General features: G+C 36.3%; 1 pseudogene; it reads left to right on the top strand.

Moving 5' to 3' along the window:
- The first annotated feature begins 945 nt into the window (after positions 1–945).
- On the top strand, positions 946–1,515 carry LOC138170418 (large ribosomal subunit protein eL18 pseudogene; annotated as a pseudogene).
- Positions 1,516–25,789: the final 24,274 nt, after the last annotated feature.

The raw sequence follows: 25,789 nt of genomic DNA, 5'->3' as shown, positions 1-25,789 counted from the left end.
TAAATAAAATAGTTTAATTAGTAGTTGGTAATATTACTATGACTCTCAGAAGTCTCCTCAGGGCTTGCTCTTTGGTGAGAACAGTTCTGAATGACAATCCAACCTGAAATGATTATCAGTCAGAAAGTGTAAACTTTCCCATTGTATATTATTCGCACAGAATATTAGTGCTTGGTCCTCTAAAACCTGATACCCACATTCATTGCCAAATTAATTAAACTTGTTATGCCAGGAAGGGATTTGAGGATATGCCTTTACTTACATGAAACCGAAAAGCTTCTCCACAGACAAAAAGAATGCACACTGGATAAAAAGAGAATCAGTGGAATGGGGAAAACATGTGAGAAGCAGAATTGGAGGACTTGTGGGACCTCCCCTTCAAGCACTGATTAAGGGACTTTATATTGCCTGGGGACACAACAGGAAATGAGTAATTCTTTAATACATAAATATAATATGTGCAAACTGTCAGACTCCTAATCAGCTGTTAGGGCCCTATGATATTTCTTACAAGACAGTAAACCTTAGCAATCAGTTTATGTTTGGGAGCACATGACATAACCACCCACCCCATCCATCCCCACCATGTTAAGGTTAAACTCTGCGCCTTATTTCTAGTTTAATCAAGTTGTTACTTCATTAGGCACCTATAAAATACATACATGTGTCAGGAATGGTGCTAAATGCTGGTAATACAAAGACAAAAATGAAACTGCTTCCTTCTTGCCAAGATGTTTCTGCTTCCTTGAGGCTTGGCTGCAGTATCCTATCGTCTGTATTACAAGGGCTATAAATTGGCGGGGGGGGTGGGGGGGAGTATGTTGCCTATACTTCTCAAAGGACAAATCAGATTAAAATTGAGGAAGAATACAGTTATTTGTTTAAAAAAATAAAGGCGGTCTGACAGTCTTTTCTGGCTGGGCCTGTGGTCTGTAGGGCACCAGCATGGGAGTTGACATCCGCCACAACAAGGAAGCGAAAGCATGTCACAAGGAGCCCAAGAACCAGGACATCTATCTACCTGCGGCTGATGGTGAAGCTTTACTGGCTCCTGGCCCACAGAACCAACTAGACTTTCAACAATGTTGTCCTGAAAAGGCTGTTCATGAGCCGGACTAACCAGCCTCCCCTGTCCCTGTCCGGTAAGATCAGGAAAATGAAGCTGCCCAGCCAGGAAAACAAGACCGCGGTGGTCGCTGGGATGGTGACAGATGATGTGAGGATCCAGAATGTCCCCAAACTGAAGGTGTGTACCCTTCATGTTACTAGCAATGCCTGGAATCGCATCCTCAAGGCTGGTGGGAAGATCATCACCTCTGACCATCTGGCCATAAGCTCACCCAAGGGCCAGGGCACTGTCCCGCTGTCTGGTCTCCAGAAGGGCCGTGAGGTGTACAGGCATTTTGGGAAGCACCAGGCACTCCCCACAGCCACATCAAACCACATGTCTAATCCAAGTGCTGAAAGTTTGAGTGTGCCAAGGGCTGCCATGCCAGCCAAGGCAACAAGAACTAACTCTCTTCCTCCTTGTTATGTTAAAGAATTTTGGACAACACCAACAAAAAGCTAACTGGGACAAGAGTATATAGAATTATGTTTCTCATTCCAAACAGCAATGGTGTCACTTGATAATTACGATATTCCCAAGGATGGCCAAGCTGACCAGCTGCTAACATTGGAGGATTGTAAGGCATCAATTATAGTCTAAGTGGACCACAGGAATTTAGTATTCTTTTTAGATTACTGTATCCTTAACAGTTGTCTTGTTTAATGGATATTATTATTTTTATATTTGTTTTTGAAAGTTACTTCTGCTGAAAAACAAAAACAAAACAAAACAACACCTTAACCCTACACACACTCTCAAATGGTGCAACCTGACAGCAGCATTTACAACCTGAATTGGGATAGGGGCACTTTCCATCATCACCATAGATCCATCATTAGCCTCTGGAATATGTGGATAGTGGTAAAGAAATTGCATAGTTCTACTATTCCTAGAACCTTAGGGTTATTTTTATTTTTTATAAGCTCTTTCTTAAAATAAAATTTTTCTTCATAGCTTTTGTTTATTTACATCAAAAGTGTTTCCCTCCCCCAAGGCTATCCCATATAATAGTATTTTATTAGGACAAAAAAGAGAGGAAAAAAAATAACTTTTCAATAAAACCCAAAAGTCTAAAAATATGTACAATTTTCAACATTTAAACCTTCCACCTTTGCTAATGAGTGAGATGTGATTGTCTTCCCATATCAGTTCTTTCAAGCCATGTTTGCTTCTTATAGTTTTCCCACGTTCACTTTTCGTTGGATGTGGATGTTATTTTCATTTACAGTGTTATAAACATTGTGTTTATTGTTTCCTTACCTCTGTTTTGATTTCACTTTGTTCACATTTGCTATTTTATGAGTTAATCTACTCTCTGTTCAATTAGATTGACTGAATTAGTTTATTAATTTTGTTAGTCTTTTAAAAGAATCACTTGTTTTATTTATCATTTCTATATTTTTGTTTCTATTTTATCTATTTTTTCTCTGACTTTTAATATCTTTGCTTTTGTGCTTATTCATATTTGTTTATTCATTAACCTTTTAAATTTTAGTGCATGTTCCATTTATTAATCCACTTTTTTTCTGTTTTGTTTCTGTATAATTGTAGAGACATAATTTATACCTTAAACACTGCTTTAGGTGTGTCCTTGAAATTTTGATAGGTTGTTTATTGTATATTGTTTCATCATTATCATTTTCTTTTATACAATTATTATTTTACTTACTTATGATTTATGATTTTATTGTTAAATCTCTATTTAGCTCTGTGTCTTTTGTTTTTGGTCCCTGAATTGATTATTGTTTTTCTTGCATTATGGTCCATAAAAGATACATTTCCTATTTCTGCCTCTTTACACTCTATTTATTTGCAGTAACTCTGTGGAATAATTCATGGTCAGTTTTTGGAAAAGTTTTGAATGTTATGGAGAAATACATATATTCTTTGGCAGTCCTGTGTAGCAGATACCATAATTATTATTCAGTTCTTTGGTTTTGCTTGTATCTTTCTATTGATTTATCTCAAACTAAGAGGTGGAAATTGAAATCTCTTTTCACTATTGTGCCACTGCCTGTGTCTTCTTATCCCTCAATTAGTTTCTTTATTAATTTAAATATAGGATAATATAAATTTAATATTGACATTGACTTACCTAGATTTCCTTTCAGTATAACATAATTTCCATAATTATCCCTTTTTACAATTTGAATGCTTTTGTTTGTGTTTTTCCTTTGTCTCATAGCATGATTATACCTCCTGCTTTTTTGGATATACTTGATGCATACTACATTCACTAGATACATAGTAATTTTCTTTTGCTTTCAGTTTTATTTGGTATATATCTTTGTTCTTTAAATGTTTCTTCTAAGAGATTGTGAAGTTTTCTTTTCCAATCTGTAATTCTTATTCTTTTATTGGATTACTGTAAAGCCACACATGAGCATCTTTCCAGAGGACTGCTGCTGTGAACAATTTTCAAGGTTTTGATTACATAGTATAGTGAACACTCTATTTATCCAGTAACAAATAAGAGCAAAAAATTTACGGAAGATCAAGGTACAGCATTCACAATGTTACAACTTATCACAGAAAATCAAAATACAACTTTCACAATGATGTATCACTAAAATAGCCACATAGTTTTCACCAAAGTGGTTTTGAACAAAGTAAAATCATTTAGTCAATCATTCATTTAGTAACTCGATCATTCAATCATCATTAAGGAGGCTTTCCTCCTTAAGGGAAACAAAATACAAAAGTCAAAGTCCTCCACCCATGGAGCATATTAAGTTACAAATCAGTCACTTTTCAGTCATCAGTCACTATTAAATCATCAGTCACTATTCAGTATCCTCTTAAGGTGTAGTGGAGAATTCACAGGGCCAGCCAATGCTTGGTCACAAGTAAATCGTAATTTTCTCAGTCAGTACATAGTATCCAAGTAAAGTCTTCTTTCAGCTTGACTTGAGGCTGGTTCTCAGTTTTCATGGCTACTCTTCCATGGTCCCAGCTCCAAATGCCACCTGGGTTCAAAGGTAGGCAGCTCCCAGTTCCTTGTCCAGTTCTATGTCCTGTTCCCATTCCATATTTGAGTTCACAGTATCCAGTCCACCTCAAGTCCTTCACAGTTCCTGTTTCTGGGAAAACAAAGCTTAACAGAGCCACAATAATATTCATGCACATTGCTGGCACCTTCATCAATTCACTCTCTGCCTGTGAAATCAACTCAGAGCCACCAAGGTCTGAGAACTCAACACTAATCATCAACATAGAAATCAACACAGACCCACAAACAAGGTCCAAGAGGTCGGCACAAATCATCAGTAAAGTCCCAGGACATCCAAAACCCTCCTCCAAGACTTTAGTAAACAGACAACAAGAGAATCCTCTTTCAGGGCTTCCAGTATGGTCCCAGGGCTTCTGTACAAAGTATCAAGAACAAACATCAAAACAGAACAGACAGAGTGCTGGGATACTATAAATTTTCTCCTTCTTGACTCTGCTATCATAGGAGTCCTCTTTTCAGTTATCTTGTCTCAAGCCCTGGGGCTCTCTTTATATGTAGTCATTAGCTTCTCCCCGGGAGTTCACAAGTTCTAGGGTTCACAAGTTGTGGGGTTCACATATTCTGTTCCTTAAAAGACTTGATACAAGTCTCAAAAGAAACTTGAACTAAAACAAGGTGTTAGTTCAATAGCTGAAACAATTTGTGAACTACTTCTGGTTTTGCCATTATAATTACGTGATCCATTCACATTTAAAGTTATAAGTTAGACTTTTAGTTTTCTCCATTTGTCTCTAATAGTAGCCCCCCCTTCTACTGTGAACTCAGTAGTATGTCCTTTTTATTATTTTAGCTTAATCTATTTTAAGATGGCCCTTTCCCAGCTCTTTTCTCCTCACCCTTAACTGCCTAGTCTCCCTCCTTTTCATGAATTTGGAGTTTTACAATTATTAATTGGGTTTTTTTTTGGCTTGCTTTTATCTATTTATTGAATTCTTCCTGTTTTTTTTCCTTAGGTAATCAAGTAAAATTCTCTTTCTCCTACCCTTCAACTTGTTCATTAGTTTGAAATTTTCCATTTTCTGTCTCTTTTTCTTGAAAAAAATATTACTTTCCTTCATTCTCATTGTTTATCTTCCTTTTCTGTGTATTCTAGACTTTTATTGTTTGAATCATGACTTTTATATATGAAGATATTCTCTCTCTATATATATATATATGTCTTATTCTGTATATATATACATATATATATAGAGAGAGATTGATAATTTAATCCTTCTTCATTCTCTGTATTTCATGAAACTAGATCTTTTGAGGTATCTATTTTGAGTTCCCTCTCCTTAACAGTTTCATTTATTTCCTTAAAGATATTGCCCTGTTCTCCTATTTTTCTGTTTTATCTCACTTTTAGAAATATCAGTTTCTATGGGTTATAGAGAATATATTGCCTCATGATGAGAACTTCCTATGTCTCTGATTGTGCCATTCATTATTGACCTTTTCCCTCCTTTTGGTCACTTTTTTTTACTTATTTGCTTCAAAGTTTCTCCTCTGTGTCCATGCCCTCCCACCCTTCTGAGTGTTAATTGCCCCTCAAGAACTCTGGTTATCCTTCCCTAGAAACAGGATGAATGGTCTCACTCAGCACTAATTTCCTGCAGATTATGCCCATTCTAAATTCCCCATCTCCCCTTACAAGAAAAGATTGTCCCATAGGCTCACTCATTAGTGAAACCCCTCCCTTCCCTGAAACAAATGTTTCCCTTCCCTCACCCTTGTCAAGTTCTGTCTCTGTCTCTTTGTCCATTCTCCTATAGGCTCTCTTATTCCTGAGAGACTCCAGGAGATATTTTCCATTCATGTTAGCCTTTGCCTTGAGTATTCTCCTTTCTTCTTCTTCTTCTTCTTCTTCTTCTTCTTCTTCTTCTTCTTCTTCTTCTTCTTCTTCTTCTTCTTCTTCTTCTTCTTCTTCTTCTTCTTCTTCTTCTTCTTCTTCTTCTTCTCCTCCTTCTACTCCTCCTCCTCCTCCTCCTCCTCCTCCTTCTTCTTCTTCCTCTTCTTCCTCTTCCTCTTTCCTCTTCAACCTGTTTTATGTCCCTCCCGTTCTGTAATTTAATCTCGCAGAAAACCATTGAGTCACTTCTAGGGGAAGTATTGTGAGTTTTTTTCTTTATATTTCAGTCCTATTTATCTATTTTCCCTTCTTCTATTTGACTGACACTTTCATCTTTGTCTACTTTGATATTTTTAGAAATTTTGAATTATCTCTTCATTGTTATTTTGTTGCTATTTTGTCTTTGCTTCCTCTATTTCTTAGCCTTTTGTGGATTTCTATTTTCCATGGTATTTGAGAAGTAAATACTCTTTTCTGGGCTAGTTTTCTTTTAGGAATGTTTTGAGATTTCTTTTTAATTGAAGACTTCTCTCTATCCCCCACCCCCATTCATGGTTAGGCTCAGGTATACAGGATATATATTAGGTTGCATTTTGAGCTCCATTGCTCTTTGAAACATAGTATTCCATTCTCTCCTACTATTTATGATGAGTGAAGAATAATTTAGCTTAACCACTATGTATCTTGGAGCTTGTAGCATAGGGTTTATGGAAGTGATCTGTGGATTCTTTTGATTGAGACTGTTTTCTGTGTTCAGAAATTCTGAATAGTTTTCTTATATAACATAGTGCATTATGATGCCCAGGATTTTTTATTTGTAGTTTTCTTCTAGGAAACCTATATCTCTTAATTTGTTTCTTTGCATTCGACCCTGGAGAGCAGTATTTTTCAATTGTATGGATAACATGCTTTTAGTGTTACTGCTTTTTGCTTCTTTTCTTCCAGATTTTCCTTTATATCTCTATATATTCCCATTTCTATATATATTCCTGTGTATGTGTGATACATATACATATATGTATATGTATACATATACTAATATTCCCACTTATCTCACTTTTATTTGGTGAAACTTGTTATTATAGATTCAATTTTTTTTATTCTGCCAATTATTTCTGCTGTGCAGACTATAAAGTCTATTTTCACAATTCTTATTTCTCTTATAAACAATTCAGGAACATCCTGCTAGGGTTCCACATAACCTTCAGAATCTACTGAGTTCTAGGGTTCCATATTCCCTTTAGGATTACTGGGTCCTCTTCTTTATCATTTTAAATCATTTTCCTTTATCTTACAACAATTATTCATAGATTTTTGAAGTATTTTACTGTATCAGGAGGTCATATTTCTTTCTGCTATTAATATTTTCCCTGTTGATTTATCTGCTTATCAAGGTTATTATTTTTTCTTCTCCCTGAGATTTTGGGTAATTTCAGTCATTGTTTTCCTCTATTGCTCAAGCCGTTGTGCAAAGTCAGCCATTGGAGCAGAGTTAGTCTGAGTGAACCCACGAAATTTTTGTTTCAATTGAAGCATAAGAGATTCTGCTTGAGCCCCCCCCCACACACACACACACTTTTTTTTTTAACTCTGAGTAGGTCTTTGTGTTTCAAGTGTCTCCTGTAAACAACATATTTTTCTATTCTAATTCCTAATCCATTCTGCTATCCACTTCCATTTTGTGGGTTAGTTTATCCTATTCACAATCACAGTTATGATTACTAGCCTCCATTTTATTTTGTTTATCCTTCTATCTCTTCTCATCCTGTCCCTCAAAAGTCTGTTCTGCTTCTGACTACTGCCCCCACCAATGTACCCTTCTTTTTATCATTCCTTTCCACATTTTCTCTTATCTCTTCCCCTGCTATTTCCTTGTTGATTAAGATAGATTTCTATACACAGCTGAGTGTGCATATGTGTGTATATACATATGTGTGTGTATGTATTCTTTCTTCTTTGAAACAATTTTGATGAGAGTGAGGTTTATCCCTCTTCCTCATTTCCCCCTCCTATATACAAGTTCTTTCTTGTGTGCTTCTTTTATGTGAGAAAAATTTCCCCATTCTGCCTTTCCCTTCCTCTTTTTCCCAGTGCATTCATCTTTATCAACCATTCATATTTTTTAGGTCATCCTCACATAAATCTACCTATACTGATGCCCTCTTTCTATGAAGACTCTTTTTAATTCCCTAATAGTGATAAAGTTCTTAGGAGTCATATGTATCATCTTCTCATATAGGAATATAAATATTTTAACTTAAACATAAGTCCCTTATGATTTCTCTTTCATGATTATTTTCTATGATTCTCTTGATTCCTGTTTTGAATGTCAAATTTTCTTTACATCTTTGGTCTTTGCGTCAGGAATTCTTGAAAGTCCCCTTTCATTAAATGTCTTTTCTTTGCCCTGAAGGATATAATACTTACTTAAGGATATAATAATTACTCATTTTTTAGAGTAGGCTATTCTTTGTTGTAATCCTAGTTCCTTTATCCTCCAGAATATTATTTTCCAAGCCCTCCACTTCTTTAACCTGAAATCTGCCAAATTTTGTTTGATCCTGACTATGCTTCTATAGTATTTGAATTTTTTCTTTCTGGATACTTGCAATATTTTCTCCTTGACCTTGGTTGCTGTGGAATATGAGGGTAATATTCTTGGGGATTTTCATGTTTGGATCTCTTTTAGGAGGTGATTGGTGAATTCTTTCAATTTCCATTTAATCATCTGGCTCTAAGATATTGGGGCAATTTTCCTTGATAATTTCTTGAAATATGATTTCTAGGCTCTTTTTATGATCATGTCTTTCAAGTATTCCAATAATTTTAAAATTTTGCTCTCCTGGATCTATTTTCCAGGTCAGTTGTTTTTCCAATGAGATATTTCTCATTTTCTTCTATTTCTTCATTCTTTTGACTTTGTTTTATTGGTCTTCATGTTTCATGGAGTCATTAGCTTTCATTTTCTCAATTCTAATTTTTAAGGAATTATTTTTCTCCTTGAATTTTTGTACCTCTTTTTCCATTTGGCCTTGTCTTCTTTTTAGGGACTGTGAATGGGATGAACTAACCCATAAAATGGAAATGGATTGCAAAATGGATTAGAAATTAGAATAGAAATATGTGTTATTTACAGGAGACACTTGAAGCACAAAGACATACACAGAGTTAAAAAAAAGGGGGGGAGGTCAAGCAGAATCTGTTATACAAGTACATAGTTGGCACTGTTTAATACTAGCTATTATAATTATTACTTGGGGACAGCTAAGTGGCTTAGTGGATAGAGTTCCAGGCCTTGAGTCAGGAAGACATGAGCTGAAATCTGGCCTCAGACACTTCCTATCTGTGTGACCCTGGGAAAGTCACTTAACCCTGTTTTCTTAAGTTTCCTCATCTGTAAGATCATTTGGAGAAGGACAGTGTAAACCACTCCAGGATCTTTGCCATGAAAACCCCAAATAGCATCATGAAGAATAATGCATGACAGAAACAACTGAACAAGAACATAAGAGTAAGACATTCCTGATTGGTACAAATTTAGATGAAGAGATAGGATTAGTGCTTCCTCAACTCCTCCCTTATTACAACACCACAGGAGGAATCTGTAAAGCCAAGCACAAGCAGCTTTCCAGAGGATGGCTGCTGTGAACAGCTTTCAAGGTTCTGATTACATAGTGTAGTGAACACTCTATTTATTCAATAACAAATCAGAGCAAAACATTCACAGAAAATCAAGGTAGAGCATTCAGAATGTTACAGATTATAACAGAAAATCAAAATACAACATTCACAATGACACAATAACTCAACAACATATCATTAAATGGCTACATAGTTTTCACCAAAGTGGTCCCATAATTTTGAACAAAGTACAATCATTCAGTCAATCAATCACTTAGTAACTCAATCATTTAATAATAAAGTACAAAAGGTCAAAGTCCTCCACCCATGGGGCACATCAATTTACAAATCAGTCACTATTCAGACATCAGTCACTATTCAATAATCAATCAATACTCAGTACCCTCTTATGGGGTAGTGGGAAATACACAAGCCATCTACCTGTAGGTCGCTAGTAAATTGCAATTTCAGTCACTACACAGTACCCATGGAGAGGTCTTTTCATCTTGACTTGGGTCAGGCTTTCAGCTCCCATGGCTCCTCTTCCAAGGTTCTAGCTTCCACCCAAATCTAACCAACTGCCACCTGAGTTCAAAGGCAGGCAGCTCCCAGTTCTTTTCCAGCTCTCCGTGCAGGTTCTGCTTCACATTGGAGCTCACAGTGTCCAATCCATCTCAGATCCTTCACAGTCTCTTTTCGTGGGAAGTCAAGGCTTAACAAGGCCACAAACAGACAAAGTATGGACACCATGGCCATGCTTCTTCTGGCAGCTCCTCAGCAGCTCTGGCTGGCCCTCAGAAGTCTTCAGCAAAAGTTAGTTCTCAGAATGAAAATCACTTCATTGCAGTTCCCAAAATAACAGTCAATCTGTCCAGCCTTGGCCTGTCTTCCTTAGCCTCCAGAACCTGCCTCCAAGAAGATCTGAAATTCCAGCTAGAGCTTCTCATTATATACCTAATAGCTCCTCCCTGTTTTTCCCCTTCCTGTTATATCAGCAATTTCCTGTTACATCAGCAACAGGGGTTCATACCTTTTGTTTCTTGACAGAGGCTTGATCTAATTAATTTCAAACTAGGTACTAAGGACCTGTTAGCTTTGCCATTACAAAGGAATCAAATTACATTACTATTACAGAACCCCAGTTCCTCTGTAGCAGCAAGTGTTAGTACTTCTCTCAATCCTGGGACTTTGATGTGGCCCCTGCTGTCCTACAGAAGCAAGTACTAGAACTCCTTCCTGCCCTGAGTCTGTAAGCAAGACTTTGCTCTCTTGTGCCCAGCCATGAGTGCTCCTCTCCATCCCAGAACTGCTTATGGGTAATAGAGTTGCCAATTTGCACTAGCTTCACTCAGTGTCCCTAAAGGATCACCTGTGATCTCTTTCTGACCCCCTTACACTCACTGGGTTGAGAGCTCCTGAAACTGTTGCTGGCATTGTCTCTGACTCCAAGACCTACCCCTGGTGCTACACTCGGTTGTGCTTCAGGCCAGCCCTCAACCCAGTGTCACAAACCTCTCCTGTCAATCTCCTAAATTGTCTTAGACTAAAAAAAATGTCACTCAAATCTTTTGTTGGCTCTATCACTCCAAAATTTTATTTGGGACATTGTTTAAAAGCTCTTTGGAGGGGAATGCTGAGAGAGTTGATCTGGATTGCTGCCTCTCCTCTGCCATCCTGATTCTGTCCCTCCCTTTGATTCTTTATATTATATGTCACTGTAACCTTTGATCACTATTATTAGCCACTTTTACTGTGTGACTGACCCATTTCCTTTTCCACTTATACCTGTTTTGAGGATTCAGCAAATTAATTCGACAACAATAAAAAATATAAATACCTACTATGTGTGAGACAACTGTGAATGCAAACGCAAAAATGTCACAGTTCTTGCCCTCAGGGAATTGTCACTGTTGGTAGTATGTGGCAGCCTACTCATACCTACCTTTTATCTTTCTATTATATTTGAGATAATTTTAGCTATGTCTGAAATGATGGTGCTCCATGAATCACCTTCATATATTATTGCAAAACTTTAAAGAGGTGAGCCCTTTTAGAAGCAAGGAGAAGAAAGTGTAAAGACTGAAAAATAAACAACTTCGATTAAAGTAGTGTTTTGGATGTTCTACCTGGATAGTAGTAGTACTTTCAAGGAGGAAATAACTGTCTCAAATAGCAGCCACATCCACAAATGAATAGACCTTCTTCATGTATGGGAAGTGTGGCACTGACTGAAGACCATCCAATCATCTTTGCATTTTCATTTTGTCCTTGTGTCAAAACAATAACCATACCTATAAAATGTAGACAACCTTCAGTAAGACAAAAAAAAAGAGATATACAGGTGCCACTCATAAGGAATAAGCTAAATGCTGCAGAATTAGTTGTTTTGAGCTTTGAATTCCACTAGATGTCAGCTTGTTACAGTTTTCTGAAGTGTACATATGATGTTTATGCTCCGTTGTTTTGCTCTGCAGCAGAGCTCTGTTCAGCCATTTTCTACACCACAGTAGATACGACAAGAAATCTCATGATATTTGTTGGTATTTTAAGAAATATGAGAGTTCACAATCCATTGCTCATTGCTTCCCAACCATATATTTTGTGATCTCTTTACTCTAGCCTATATCCTTTGATACTCAGCTGCTGAGTAGGAATAAAAGTAGTCATTTATTTTTTTAAATAATTTCATAAACGATATTGCCATAATTTGTAAGTTTTGATATAGGAGGAATTGGAATGAAAGAGATGAAAAAAATCAAAATAAGTATTTAAAGGCGGGCACATGTCTTATAGAAACCAAACTAAGGAAAATGTGAAAACGAAACAAAAACCCCAAAATAAATAAAAAACCTTTCCAGTAAACCTTGTGAGCCACTAAGATCCCTTCCAGATTACTTAGATTCTGTGACTACAGAAGGAACAACTCACTTTTGCTAACTATAACAACAGTCAGAAATTCCTTCCTTTTCCCAAAATGTCTACCTCTCTCTCATTGCAAAAACCCTGTTGAAGGTCTTCATTCTGTGACCTTATAAAAAGAGCTAATATTCAGTCTCCCAATGAAATGTAAGTACCAAAGGAGAAAGGGACTTTGAAAGTAAAAGAACAGTCATAATTAACCTGCCCAGTGATTTTCTTATAGATGAAGAAGTTGAGGCAAACAAGGTTAAATGATTTTCTCTGGGTCATAGAACTAGTAAGTGTCTGAGGCTGGATTTGAACTTAGGAAGAGTCTTCCTGATGCCAGGGCCAGCACGCTATCAACAGCAACCCCTTGACTGCCCCCATTAAGGTGGTACTTACTCCTTTTCCCATTTTCTAAAGTTGTGTCTCTCCTTTCTCCTGGGGAAGTTGGGATATAAGCAGAAAAGTTTACAAAAAACTTAGAATTTTAAACTCTATTTAAAGTTCAATATACTGTACTCTCAGTACCTGAAATTTATATAGAAATTTTAGTTTGATTAAATGAAAACACTTTTCAAAATATTGTAATTCCTTTTCTTACATTTTGATAGAATGAATCTTTATTGAGGAGGGAAAAAATGAAATAACTACATTATTTATCTAAGGCAACTGAGTGAAACCAAGCTGTTTTAAGTCTATTTTATTTTGTTTATTTATTTTAAGCTTCAATAGTAAAACTTCAATACACATGAAGAAAAGAAAAAGAAACCTGTATAAACTTAAATACAAAATAAGAAAAGAAACAAAAACATTGCCATATTTATTGCAGAATGTGAGAGAATTTAAAATATATGGCAATTCTATTTCTAGAAAGTTTATATAATATTACTATACATTTTCCATGTATATTAAAAATTTCCCCATGTATAGAGTTGTCCATCTTTTCTTTGTTTCCTTGTAAGTTTTGTTCTGCTCTCTGTTGTGCAATTTTTAACTTTGTTCTTTTTCCCACCCTTCTTCCCCACCCTTTTCCCAAGAAGGCTCAGATACACACACACACATGCATGCATGCATGCACACACATATATACACATAAACATGTAGACATATAAACCTACATACATACATACAGATACATAGATATGTATAATGATATTCATATAGAGACATATATATTCATATACATTTGTTTAAGACCATGCTATATTTGTATGTCTTCTGTTTCTCAGAGAGTGGATGTTATCTTCCTTCATAAGTCCAAATCTTTCTATGCTTTTTCTAAGTCCAGCAACTCATTTCCTACACCACAACAGTATTCCAACTCTCTAGTTATTTTAAATAGTCTAAAACAATATTGATTAATATGGCTGACAAAGTCTAGTTTTGCTATTTTTCTCTTTCAATTAAATCTGTTTCTAGTTTCAACTTTGTCTGAGATCATGATTACTACTACCTACTTTTTTTCCCTAATAAATTCTACTCATGATCTTTATTTTATGGTTGTGTGTATCTCTTATTTCCTATCCCTTCTGACTCCTCTACTTTATGTCTACCTGCTACCTTGCCCTCCTAGTACTTAAAGTACCTCTCCCCAAGGATCCCACCTTTATCTATTCCCTCTAACCTTTCCCCCTTAATCTTCTTGTTTCTACCTGAATTTGGAAGACTTTTAAAGCCTTCCAAATATATATGTAATTCCCTCTTTGTCCCATTCCTAATAATCTAAACACCCTTTTCTACCCCACCTTCTCCTATTCCCTCTTTCCCCCCCTCATAGCCCCTTAACCTTTTATTTCTTTCTGAATTTAGAAGACTTTTATACCTTTCTAAATATACATTTATAGTGTTCCCTCTTTAACCCATTCTCAGTGGGTTGCAGAACTACCCACCTTTCTCCCCATCTAATTCCTGTTTCTCAATTCTTCCTCTTATATCTCATTTGTATAATGTAATTACTCTTTTTATCTTTTCCTAAATGGTTTTATTTTTTAGAATTACATCATACTTAGATCTACCCGAATCTTTCTTTCTAACTACCCATTACTAGTAACAATCTTATATATATGATTTACGTTTCCTCATATAAAAAGCAAACAATCTATCCTTGAGTTCCTTGTAATTAGTCTTTGATGTGTATCTTATATTTCTGTTTGATCTTGTATATCAGATTTTCTTCTTTTTAAAAAATTTAATTAATTTATTTTTAGTTTTCAAGATTCAGTACCACAAGCTTTTGACTTTTAATTTTTTTCCACCTCCCTCTGCCTTCCCAAGACAGCATGCAATCTGATATAGGCTCTACATATACATTCATATTAAACATATTTTCACATTAGTCATGTTGTAAAAAAGAATTAAAACCAATGGGATGAAACATGAGAAATAAGCATCAAAACAAACAAAAAGGAGCAAATAGTATGCTTGGATCTTCATTCAGACTTCCTAGTTCTTTCTCTGGATGTGGATAACATTTTGCACCATGAGTCTTTTGAAGTTGTCTTAGAACCTTACATTGCTGAGAAGAGCTAAGTCTATCAAAATTGGTCATAGCTCATTGTGGCTATAATTATGTACAATATTCTCCTGGTTCTGCTCACGTCACTCAGCATCAGTTCATATACATCTCTCAAGGTTTTTCTGAAATCTGCCTGTTCATCATTTTTTATTGCATAATAGTATTCTATCATATTCATATACCACAAGTTGTTTAGCCATTTCCCAATTGATGAGCATCCCCTCAATTTCCAATTCTTGGCCACCACAAAAAGAACTGCTATAAATATTTTTGTACATGTGGGTCCTTTTCCCTTTTTAATGATCTCTTTAGGATACAGGCCTAGAAGTGGTATTGCTGGGTCAAAGGATATGCACATTTTTATAGCCCTGTGGACATAATTCCAAATGGCTCTCCAAAATGGTTGGATCTGTTTACAATTCCACCAAGAGTGCATTCGTCTTCCAACTTTCCCACATATTCTCCAGCATTTATAATTTTCCTGTTTTGTTAGCCAATCTGATAGGCATAACGTGGTACCTAAGAGTTGTTTTGATTTGCATTTCTCTAGTCAATAGTGATTTAGAGCATTTTTATATGACTATAGATAGTTTTAATTTCTTTTTGTTGTTGTTGTTGTTTTGGGGGGGAGGGAAGTAGGACAATTGTGGTTAAGTGACTTGACCAAGGTCACACAGCTAGTTTTTATGTGTGTGTGTTAAGTGTCTGAGGTAGGATTTGAACTCAGGTCCTCCTGTCTCCAAGGCCAGTTCTCTATTCAACTGCGCCACCTAGCTGCCCTGATAGTTTTAATTTCTTCATCTGAAAACTGCCTGTTCATATCCTTTGACCATTTATCAATTGGGAAATGACTTGTATTCTTATAAATTTGACTCAGTTCTCTGTATATTTTAGAAATGAGGCCTTTATCAGAAACACTGGTAATAAAAATTCTTTACCAGTTTTCTACTTCCCTAGTAATCTTGGTTGCATTGGATTTGTTTGTGCAAAAACTTTGCAATTTAATATAATCAAAATTATCCATTTTGCATTTCATAATGTTTTGTATATGTTTGGTCATAACTTCTTCCATTCTCCACAAATCTGATAGGTAAATTATTCCTTGCTCTCCCAGTTTGCTGATAGTATTAGTCTTTATATCTAAATTGTATACCCATTTTGACTTTATTTTGGTATATGGTGTAAGATATTGTTCTATGCCCAGTTTGTGCCATACAGTTTTCCAGTTTTGTTTTTTTTTTTCCGGCAGTTTGTCATATATTGAGTTTTATCACAGAAGCTGGGGTCTTTGGTTTTAGGAACCAGTCGATTACTATAGTCATTGACTACTGTATCTTTTGTAACCTAACCTATTCCCCTGATCCACCACTCTGTTTCTTAGCCAGTACCAAGTAGTTTTGATGATTGCTGTTTTATGATACAATTTAAGGTCTGATATTGCATTCATCATTTTCCTGTTTTATCATGTTAGCCAATCTGAACAATGAGATGTGGTACCTCAGAATTGTTTTGATTTGCATTTCTCTAATCAGTAGTGATTTAGAGCATTTTTTCCAAATGATTATAGATTTCTTTAATTTCTTCCTCTGAAAAATGCTTGTTTATATCCTTTGACCATTTATTAATTGGGGAATGACTTGTCTTCTTATGTATTTGACTCAGTTCTCTCTCTATAATTTTACAGTATATAATATACAATATACAATTTTAGAAATGAGGCCTTCATCAGAGACACTTGTAAAATTGTTTCCCAATTTTCAGCTTTCCTCCTAATCTTAGTTACATTAACTTTTTTTATACAAAACTTTTCAGTTTAATGTAATCAAAAAGATCCATTTTGCATTTTTAATGCTCTCTATATCTTATTTGGTCATAAATTCTTTCCTTCTGCATAAATATGACAGGTAAACTGTTCCTTGCTCTCACAGATTGCTTGCAGTATCAGCCTTTATATCTAGATCTTGAACCCATTTAGACTTTATTTTGGTGTATGGTGTAAGCTATTGATCTATGCCCACTTTCTACCATACTATTTTTCAGTTTTCCCTGCAGTTTTTGTCAAATAGTGAGTTTTATCCTAGAAACTAGGGTCTTTGGGTTTATAAAACAGTAGATTACTATAGTCATTAACTACTATACCTTATGTACCTAACTTATTCCACTGATCCACACTCTATTTCTCAGCCAATATCAAGTGATTTTGATGATTGCTGCTTTATAATACAATTTAAGATCTGGTATTATTAAGCCAACTTCCCTAGCATTTCTTTTCATTAATTCCATTGAAATTCTGCACCTTTTGTTCTTCCAGATTAATTTTGTTATATTTTTTTCTAGCTCTACAAAATAGATTTTTGGTAGTTGGTATGGCACTGAATAAGTAAATTAATTTAGGTAGAATTGTAATTTTTATTATATTAGCTCGGCCTACCCATAATCAACTGATGATTTTCCAATTGTTTGGATCTGACTTTATTGGTGTGAAAAGTGTTTTGTAATTGTGTTCATATAGTTCCTGGGTTTTTTTTGGCAGGTAGACTTCCAGATGTTTTATAATGTCTATAGTAACTTTATTTATTTATTCATTCATTCATTTATTCATTTATTTTTGCCTTTTGGAGGGCAGTTGGGCTTAAGTGACTTGCCCAAGGTTACACGGCTAGTTTGTGTGTGTGTGTGTGTGTGTGTGTGTGTGTGTGAGTGTGAGTGTTAAATGTCTGAGTCTGGAACCAAACTCGGGTCCTCCTGACTCCAGGGCCGGCACTTTACTCACTGTGCCACATAGCCGCCCTTTATAGTAACTTTAAATGGAATTTCTTTTTCTCTCTCTTGCTGTTGGGCTTTGTTAGCAATATATAAAAATGCCAATGGTTTATATGGGTTCATTTCATATCCTGCAACTTTGCTAAAGTTGTTTCTTATTTCAGGTAGTTTTTTACTTGATTTTCTAGGATTCTCTAAGTGTATCATTAAATCGTCTGTAAAGCTTTGTTTCTTCTTTGCCTATTCTAACTCCTTCAGTTTCTTTTTCTTCTTTTGTTCTTAAAGCTAACATTTCTAGTACCATATTGAATAACAGTGGTGATAATGGACATCCTTGTTTCACCTTCAGTCTTAATTGAAAATGCTTCTAGTTTATCCCCATTACATATTACTTGCTGATGATTTTAGGTAGATTCTAATTATCATTTTAATGAAGACTCCATTTATTCCTATACTCTCTAGTGTTTTTAATAGGAATAGGTGTTATATTTTGTCAAGTTTTTCTGCATTTATTGAGATAATCATATGGTTCAAATTTTCTATTAAGTTCAAGTTGTTGGGTTGTTGTTTTTTAAACAAAATCCTGGAAGTCTGGCAATTCATTGAATATACTTTTTTATTCATTCTGAATTATGGTTAACTTTGTTGGGTATGATATTTTTGGCCACAACCACAGTTCTTTTGCTCTTCAATATATTGTCTTCCAAGACCTGTGGTTTTTTTACTGTTTCCACTGCTAGGTCTTATGTGATTCTAATTGTGGCTCTGCCATATTTGAATTTTTTTTTCTTGTTGTTCATAACATTTTCTCCTTGAGCTGGGGGCTTTCAGAATTTATGATATTCCCATGAGTTTTTCTCATATGATCTCTTTCAGGTGATGATTGGTAGATTTTTTTCTATTTCCACTTTCTCCTCTGGTTCTAACACTTCAGGACAGTTTTTAAAAAATATTTCTTGCATTATTGTATTAAGATTCATTTTATGATCATGGGTTTTAGGTAGTCTAATTATTCTTATGTTTTTTCTTCTCGATCTGTTTTCCACATCAATTGTTTGCTTATGAGATGTTTCACATTCTCTTATATTTTTTCATTCTTTATATTTTGTTTTACTATTTCTTGGTCTCATAACTTTGCTGATTTCCCCTGGCCCAATTCTATTATTAAAGGAGTCATTTACTTCCTTAAGATTCTGGATCCCCTTTTCCTATTGGTTGACTTTCTTTCCATAATCTTGTTTTTCTTTGATTGTTCTTATATTTTTAATTTTCCTCAATCTCTCTCATTTAATTGTAAAGTCTTTTTAAAGTTTTAGGAGTTCTTTTTGGGCAAGTGACCATTTGACGTTACTTTTTGGGGTAGAAGAGACTTTTTTTTTTGCTTCAGTATCTTCCTCTGAAGCTGAACCTTCATCTTCTCTATTCCCATAGTAACTTTCTATAGTTGGGTTTTTCTCCTTTGCCTTCTCTTTTTTTTAATTTGTAGCAGTTTATTATTGTAATCGCCTCCCTCCTGTAAGTGCCCAATAGACAGTGGCATGCCTGCCACATTGCTTCTGCACTCACCAGGCATGTTCTGGTTCCTTTTTGTCCAGAGTTGCCTCTCAGCAGCACAGCTGGGCCTGGTGTCCCTTATTATTTCGGTAACCTGGTCTCCTTCCCTCAAGTCTCCTCCAATTCCAGTCCATCCTTCAATTAGCTGTCAAAATGAACTTCCTAAGGTATAGGTCTGATGATGTCACCCCCTGTTCCAACTTAGTAAGTTTCTCTGGCTCCCTATCACTTTCAGGACCAAATATAAAATCATGTTTGGTTTTCAAAGTCCTTCAGAACCTTGATTTCTCTTTCTTTACTAGGGTTAATGTAATATACAATTCATATGCTATAATGTAATATACAATTATATATGTATATATGCTATAATGTAATATACAATTCATTAACATTAGCCTCCTTGCTGTTCCTTGAAGAAGACTATGGGCATTTTCACTGGCTGCTCAATACCACAATGCCTGCTAAACATTTCCTCCCTCTTCATTTCTCCCTCCTAGATTTTCTGACTTCTTTAAAATTCCAGCTAAAATACTACCTTCTAGAAGAAACATTTCTCTTTTTTTCCAATTTGTTTATTTTTAGTTTTCAACATTCATTTCCACAAGATTTTTGTGTTACAAAATTTCTACCCATCTTTCCCCTACCCCCACCCCAAGATACTGAATGGGTATTCCCCCAATCTGCTCTCTCTGATATCCTCTCCCATTCTCCCCCCCCCAACTTTCTAGTAGGGCAAGATGGATTTCTGTACCCCAGTGCCTGCATAACTTATTTCCCAGTTGCATGTAAAAACAATTTTATTTTAACATTTGTTTTTAAAACTTTAATTTCAAGATTCTTTCTCTTCCTCCTTGCTCACCCACTCCCACTGGGATGACACGCAATTCAATATAGGTTGTACATGTGCAGTTATACAAAACATTTCCATAATAGTTATATTGTGAAAGACTAACTATATTTCCTTCCTATCCCGCCCCCCACTTATTCTATTTTCTACTTTGACCCTGTCCCTTTTCAAAAGTGTTTGCTTCTAACTACCCTTTGCCCCAATCTGCCCTCCCTTTGATCATTTCCCCTCTTATCCCGTTTCCCCCAACTTTCCTGTAGGTAAGATACCTAATTGTGTGTGTATATTATTCCCTCTTTAAACTAAATTCAGTGAGAGTAAGGTTGACCCATTCCCTTTCACTTTCCTGCTCTTCCCCTCCATTGTAACAGTTTTCTCTTGCCTCTTTTATATGAGATAATTTACCCTATTCTATCTCTCCCTTTCTCCTTCTTCCAATAGGATGATTTCTAGGCTGATAGTTTGGTCACTGTGACTTATTGAGTAGACGTGTGACATGGTCAGAACTGTGCTTTAGGAAAAACACTTTGGTGGCTGAATGGAGGATGGATTGGAGTGTGGAAATCCTTGTGGCAGGCCAACTCACTAGCTGGCTATTGGAATTTGTCATTATTGTATTCAGTCATTCAGTCATGTACAATTCTTCATGACCAAGATAAAGGGGAGTCAGTGCAATCTCATCAGCTATATACTTCAAGAAAACCAAACATTTTAAAATGAGGAATTTAGAAAAAAGGGGAGACCTGTGAATCTCCCCCAAGATATTAGTTATTAATAAGCATTTCTTTCACCATGATTGTTTTGTTTTGTTTTAGTTTTTTATGTTAATCTTCAAGCCAACTCTTGTAATAGTCCTGGTTTAAAGTGATGAGATCCTATGCTAGTATGGTAGTAGCAGTGTCGGAGGACAGAAGGGGGCATATACAAGAGATGCTGTAGCAGTGAAATCAACAGGTCTTGGCAAAACCTTGGATATGGAGGGGGGAGATGAGAGAGAGAATGAGGAATACAGAATGGATTGTGAGCCTGGAGGTCTGCAGGGAGGGTTTAGTGGGAACAATGAGTTTGATTTTGGACATGTTCAGTTTAAGATATCTCCTGGACCTCAAGATGATTCAAACATCTATTCCTCTATCCCTACTACCTCTCTCAGCAGTTTCTCATCACTAACTGCCTATTGGACATCTTGAACTAGATATCCCATAGAGGTCTCAAAGTCAGCATATCTAAAAGAGAAAGCAAAATCTTTCCTCTCAATCCCTCCACACTTCCCAGTTTCTGTATCACTATAGAAAGCATCAACATCTTCCTGATCATCCAAGCTTTTATGCTTGGTATAGTCCTCAACTCCTTATTTGCCCTCATCCTACATAATCCAATATGTTGCCAAGTCTTGCTTCTACCTTCACAAATCTCTTGAATATATCCATTTATTTTCGTATACAGACCCCCTACCTGCTAGCCCTATTGCCTTATGTCTGGATTATTGCAATTTCCATTTGGTTGAATCTTTCTAACTTAACTCTTCCCCTCTCCTCTAGTCCATCTTTCATTCAGCTGCCAAAGTGATTTTCCTAAAAAAATGATTCTGACACCCTTTTAAGCATATTCAAGTGACTCTTGTGGGAGAAGTGGACAAAATTACCCTCCCCAGATGAACCCCAGAGACTGACTTCAGCAGGTTTCCTGCAGTTGATACTTCCAGTTAGTTCCCTTGCCTCCCTTGTTTTACCATATTCCATAGTTTTGCACCATGGCTTTCCCTGGTATGTTATTGTAATACACAAACCCTTCCCTCCTTAGAAACAGCCCTTCTTCAAGGCATACAGATTCTGTCTTGTTCTGTATTAGCCATTTTGCTATAAATTACCCCTAGTGAACTGCAAGATCAGCTACTGCAGCCAATGTCCTTCCTTATCTTCTTTTCACCTCTTATTGGTATAAAAAGACTGACCTGATGAAAGGAGAAGATACCAGAGTCCTGGGAAAGTTCTCCTCCCTGTCTGGCCTGATGGACAGATTTGTTTGGGTTAGTTAGATGAGCTATACTCAGATGATTAACTCCCTTATCTGTCTCCTGTAACTAAAAATAAATAATTTTCTTTAACAATTCTGTTGTTGGCTTAAATGGAACTTCTTATGCCAGGCTCATTGTAAATGCTATCCAGCTCGATATGTACTCTAGCCAGAATAACTGGCTTTTTGGTTCCCTCTTAATTGATTCTTTGCTTCTTTATCTGACTTCAACCTCAGGAACCCAGTTTAATGAGTATTGACCCCTTTGGGTCTTCCAGAATTCCACTATATTCCCATACAAAGCATGGATGAATTGTCATCTCCTCCAGTGGAGAAAATGCCCACATTGATACAAATCACTGACCTGTTGAAGGGTGCCATACAAACTCACTCATACTATTCCTTATTCTTCCTGGGAACAACAAAGTTATAAGAGTTATAACCCCTCGGTATTTACTTTTATCAAATTTTTCTTTTGACCACTTGATATTTTGTGAATATATATGTGTAAATGGTCATTAGTAAGGCATTATAAAATTTAAATAGGGAAAAGAAATAGAGCCAGTACATGTATACCTACAAATTATATTGCTATTGCTGGTGCTTGGGCTCCTGCCAGGCATTGATCTGTCATTCAGAGAAGGGAACAGATGGATTGAGAAAATTTCCATGTTCAGACAGCATTGAGGAAGTATGTAGAGAACAGTCTCAGCTTCCATTTAGTTCTCAAATCTGCTTTCTGTTTATATTTGTGAATTTAGTAAAATTTCTGGTGTCATTGTTGGAATCAAAAATGAATGATCCTAACTGAGACATAATATGACCTTTATCCTTCATCTCAGTGGTTACTCCACGGCAAACAGTTCCTACAGGTTAACAAAACTTGTACAACCATTTAAAAAAGGTTTTTATTTTCTATTTATTACACTATTTTTTTGCCTTCTTTTGGGGAGCTCAAGTACTTTCAGCAGACATCTTTGTATGATATTTGTGAAAACCTGTATTTTCATTGGTACAGAGAACATAAGAAATAATTTAAATCAAATTTGCTTAGAATCAACCAAATTTGTTATTAGGCTTCCTGATCTCAAGAAAGCATTCTGTGTTCTCCTCTGGCTGTTCATTAAGCAAATATTTATTGTAGTTCCCATTCTACATGTTATGTTATTGTAAAATACACAATTGCTTGAGGGATCATAATAAAGGAGATTAATGGACTCATGCTGTGCTGTGATATATAGCTTAGTGGTGTTGAAGTTGGAATACATGGCCTCCTTCAGTCCCTTCTGAGATTCTGTCATTCCCTAATTCTAGTGTGTGTATGTTTGTATGTTTGTATGAATAAAAGGACACCTACTGTGTACAAAGAATTATTTGTTGGTAATAGAGATGTAAAAGTAAAACAATCCTGAATCTCAAGGAGCTCACATTTTAATGGAGTATACAAACCATATAGAATGATTAGTTGAGGGGTGACTAGGTGGCACAGTGAGTAAAGCGCTGGCCCTGGAGTCAAGAGGACCCGAGTTTGGTTCCAGCCTCAGACATTTAACACCCACACACAAAAAACTAACCATGTAACCTTGGGCAAGTTACTTAACCCCAATTGCCCTCCAAAAGGCAAACAAACAAAAAAAAACCAAAAAGATTATTTGTAAGACCAAAAGATTAGTCCTATGATCCTTAAGGTTAATCAAGTTAAGCAGCACAGCAGATGACAGTTCATCTTTAGTTCATTTCTAGTGATAAAATCATATCAGTTTTTGATGTTGTAATTTTATAGTGCCAAGGACTTTGGTGGTAAGAAATTATGTGGGTGGGTGTGCACATGTGTGTGTGTGTGTGTGTGTGTATGTTTCTTCAGTGTGCTTGCAGCATTCACAGAAGCAGTTCCCAGGTCACATCTCCATGTGGGTTATTTACTAGGATGATAGCTGTGAACACTTGTCTAGAAGTAGGACTGGTACTTGAAGGGATTTTCCAAAAATTGAACTTTTTCAAGTCTTCTTCATGCTAAAGGGGAATTGACAGAATGGTAGTTGGAGATTATTATTTTGATTCATATATCATGGTTTGATTTCTTCTAGTAGGATCAACCTTAGAAATAAAACATTATCAACATTCATTCTTATATAGCCCAAAATATTTTATGTATAATTAATATCATTATAATACTATCAAGTTGAATCAATAAACAAAGAAATATTGAATGTCTATATATGCATATGTACCTATATGTACCTATGCATGTATGTATAAATATGTAAATAAATTATATACATATATAAATATGTATATGAATGATATGCAAGATAATGTGATAGGGATAAAATGACACAGTCCTTACCTTCAAAAATCTTATAATCTCCTTAGAAACATAGGACATGGGTGGAACCAAGATGGCAGAGTAAAAGCAGGGACTAGCCTGAGTTTTCCTCACGAGTCCTCCAAATAACCTTAAATAATGGCTCAAAAGAAATTCTAAAGGGTGGCCAGGTAGCACAGCAAGTAAGAGCACTGGCTCCAGTGTTGAGAAGACCTGGAGATCGAATCCCGGGCTCAGACACTTAGCACCCACCCAGAAACACCCGGCCGTGTAACCTTGAGCAAGTTACTTAACCCCAATTGCTCAGGGGCGGCCAGGTGGCTCAGTGAGTAAGAGCACCAGCTCCAGTGTCGGGATGACCTGGATCAAATCCGGGCTCAGATACTCAGCACCACACCCAGAAATAACTGGGCATGTAACCTTGAGCAAGTTACTCAACCCTGATTGCTTAAATAAAAAAAATTCTAGAGGGACAAAAGCAATAGAAGGATGAAGCTAAGCAATTTTCCAGCCCAAGACAGGTAGAAAGTCAGGTGAGAGGGGAGTCACAGTTCAGTGCAGGCCACACCAGCATAAACCAGGTCCCAGCAAACCAGGAGCAGACCTTAAGAGTGACTAAATTAGGGACAGCAGTGGTAGTTTCTGGACCTCTCAGTCCACAGATGGTAAGGGGTTGGACATCTGGTCGGAAGGAAATTATAGGGGTCACTTTCATAGCATCACGGGCAGAACTCTGTTGTATTTTTCATACTTGGATCTTTGTTTCAGTCCTGCGTCTCAATCCCAGAGTGAGGAGGAACAGTAGCACACTAGAGCTTGTTGCCGCGGGGGAGCTAGCACCTCAATCACAGTTCCAGGCTGGAAAAGAGGGCTTGTGGTCCCTCACAGACCAATGCACAATATAGGAGAGTAGTAAACATATCTTTCCCTAGATCATACACCTTAGGAAATGCCAAAAACTCACAGGTCTCCAGACTTACCTCTGAAAACAGCTGCACAAACTCTGAAAGCAGAGCCCCAGTTTCGCATAGAATTAAAAGTCAAGAAATAGTCTAGAAAATGAGCAAACAGCAGGAAAAGATCCTCACTGTAGAAATTCACTATAGTGACAGGGGAGATCAAAATACAAACTCAGATTAAGACAACAAAGTGTAAACTCCTACATCTAAAGAGTCTCAAAGAAAAATATAAATTAGCTCCAGGCCACTAAAAAGCTCAATATCTATTTTTAAAAATCTCTCTCTCTCTCTCTCTCTCTCTCTTTCCCTCCCTCCCTCCCTCCCTGTTGATATAT

This window comes from Petaurus breviceps, unplaced genomic scaffold, assembly GCF_028583685.1.
Source record: "Petaurus breviceps papuanus isolate PSGF00001 unplaced genomic scaffold, PetGlider_PUasm1.0 126, whole genome shotgun sequence".
NCBI classification, from domain to species: domain Eukaryota; kingdom Metazoa; phylum Chordata; class Mammalia; order Diprotodontia; family Petauridae; genus Petaurus; species Petaurus breviceps.
This window is presented reverse-complemented; position numbering and strand designations above follow the sequence as displayed.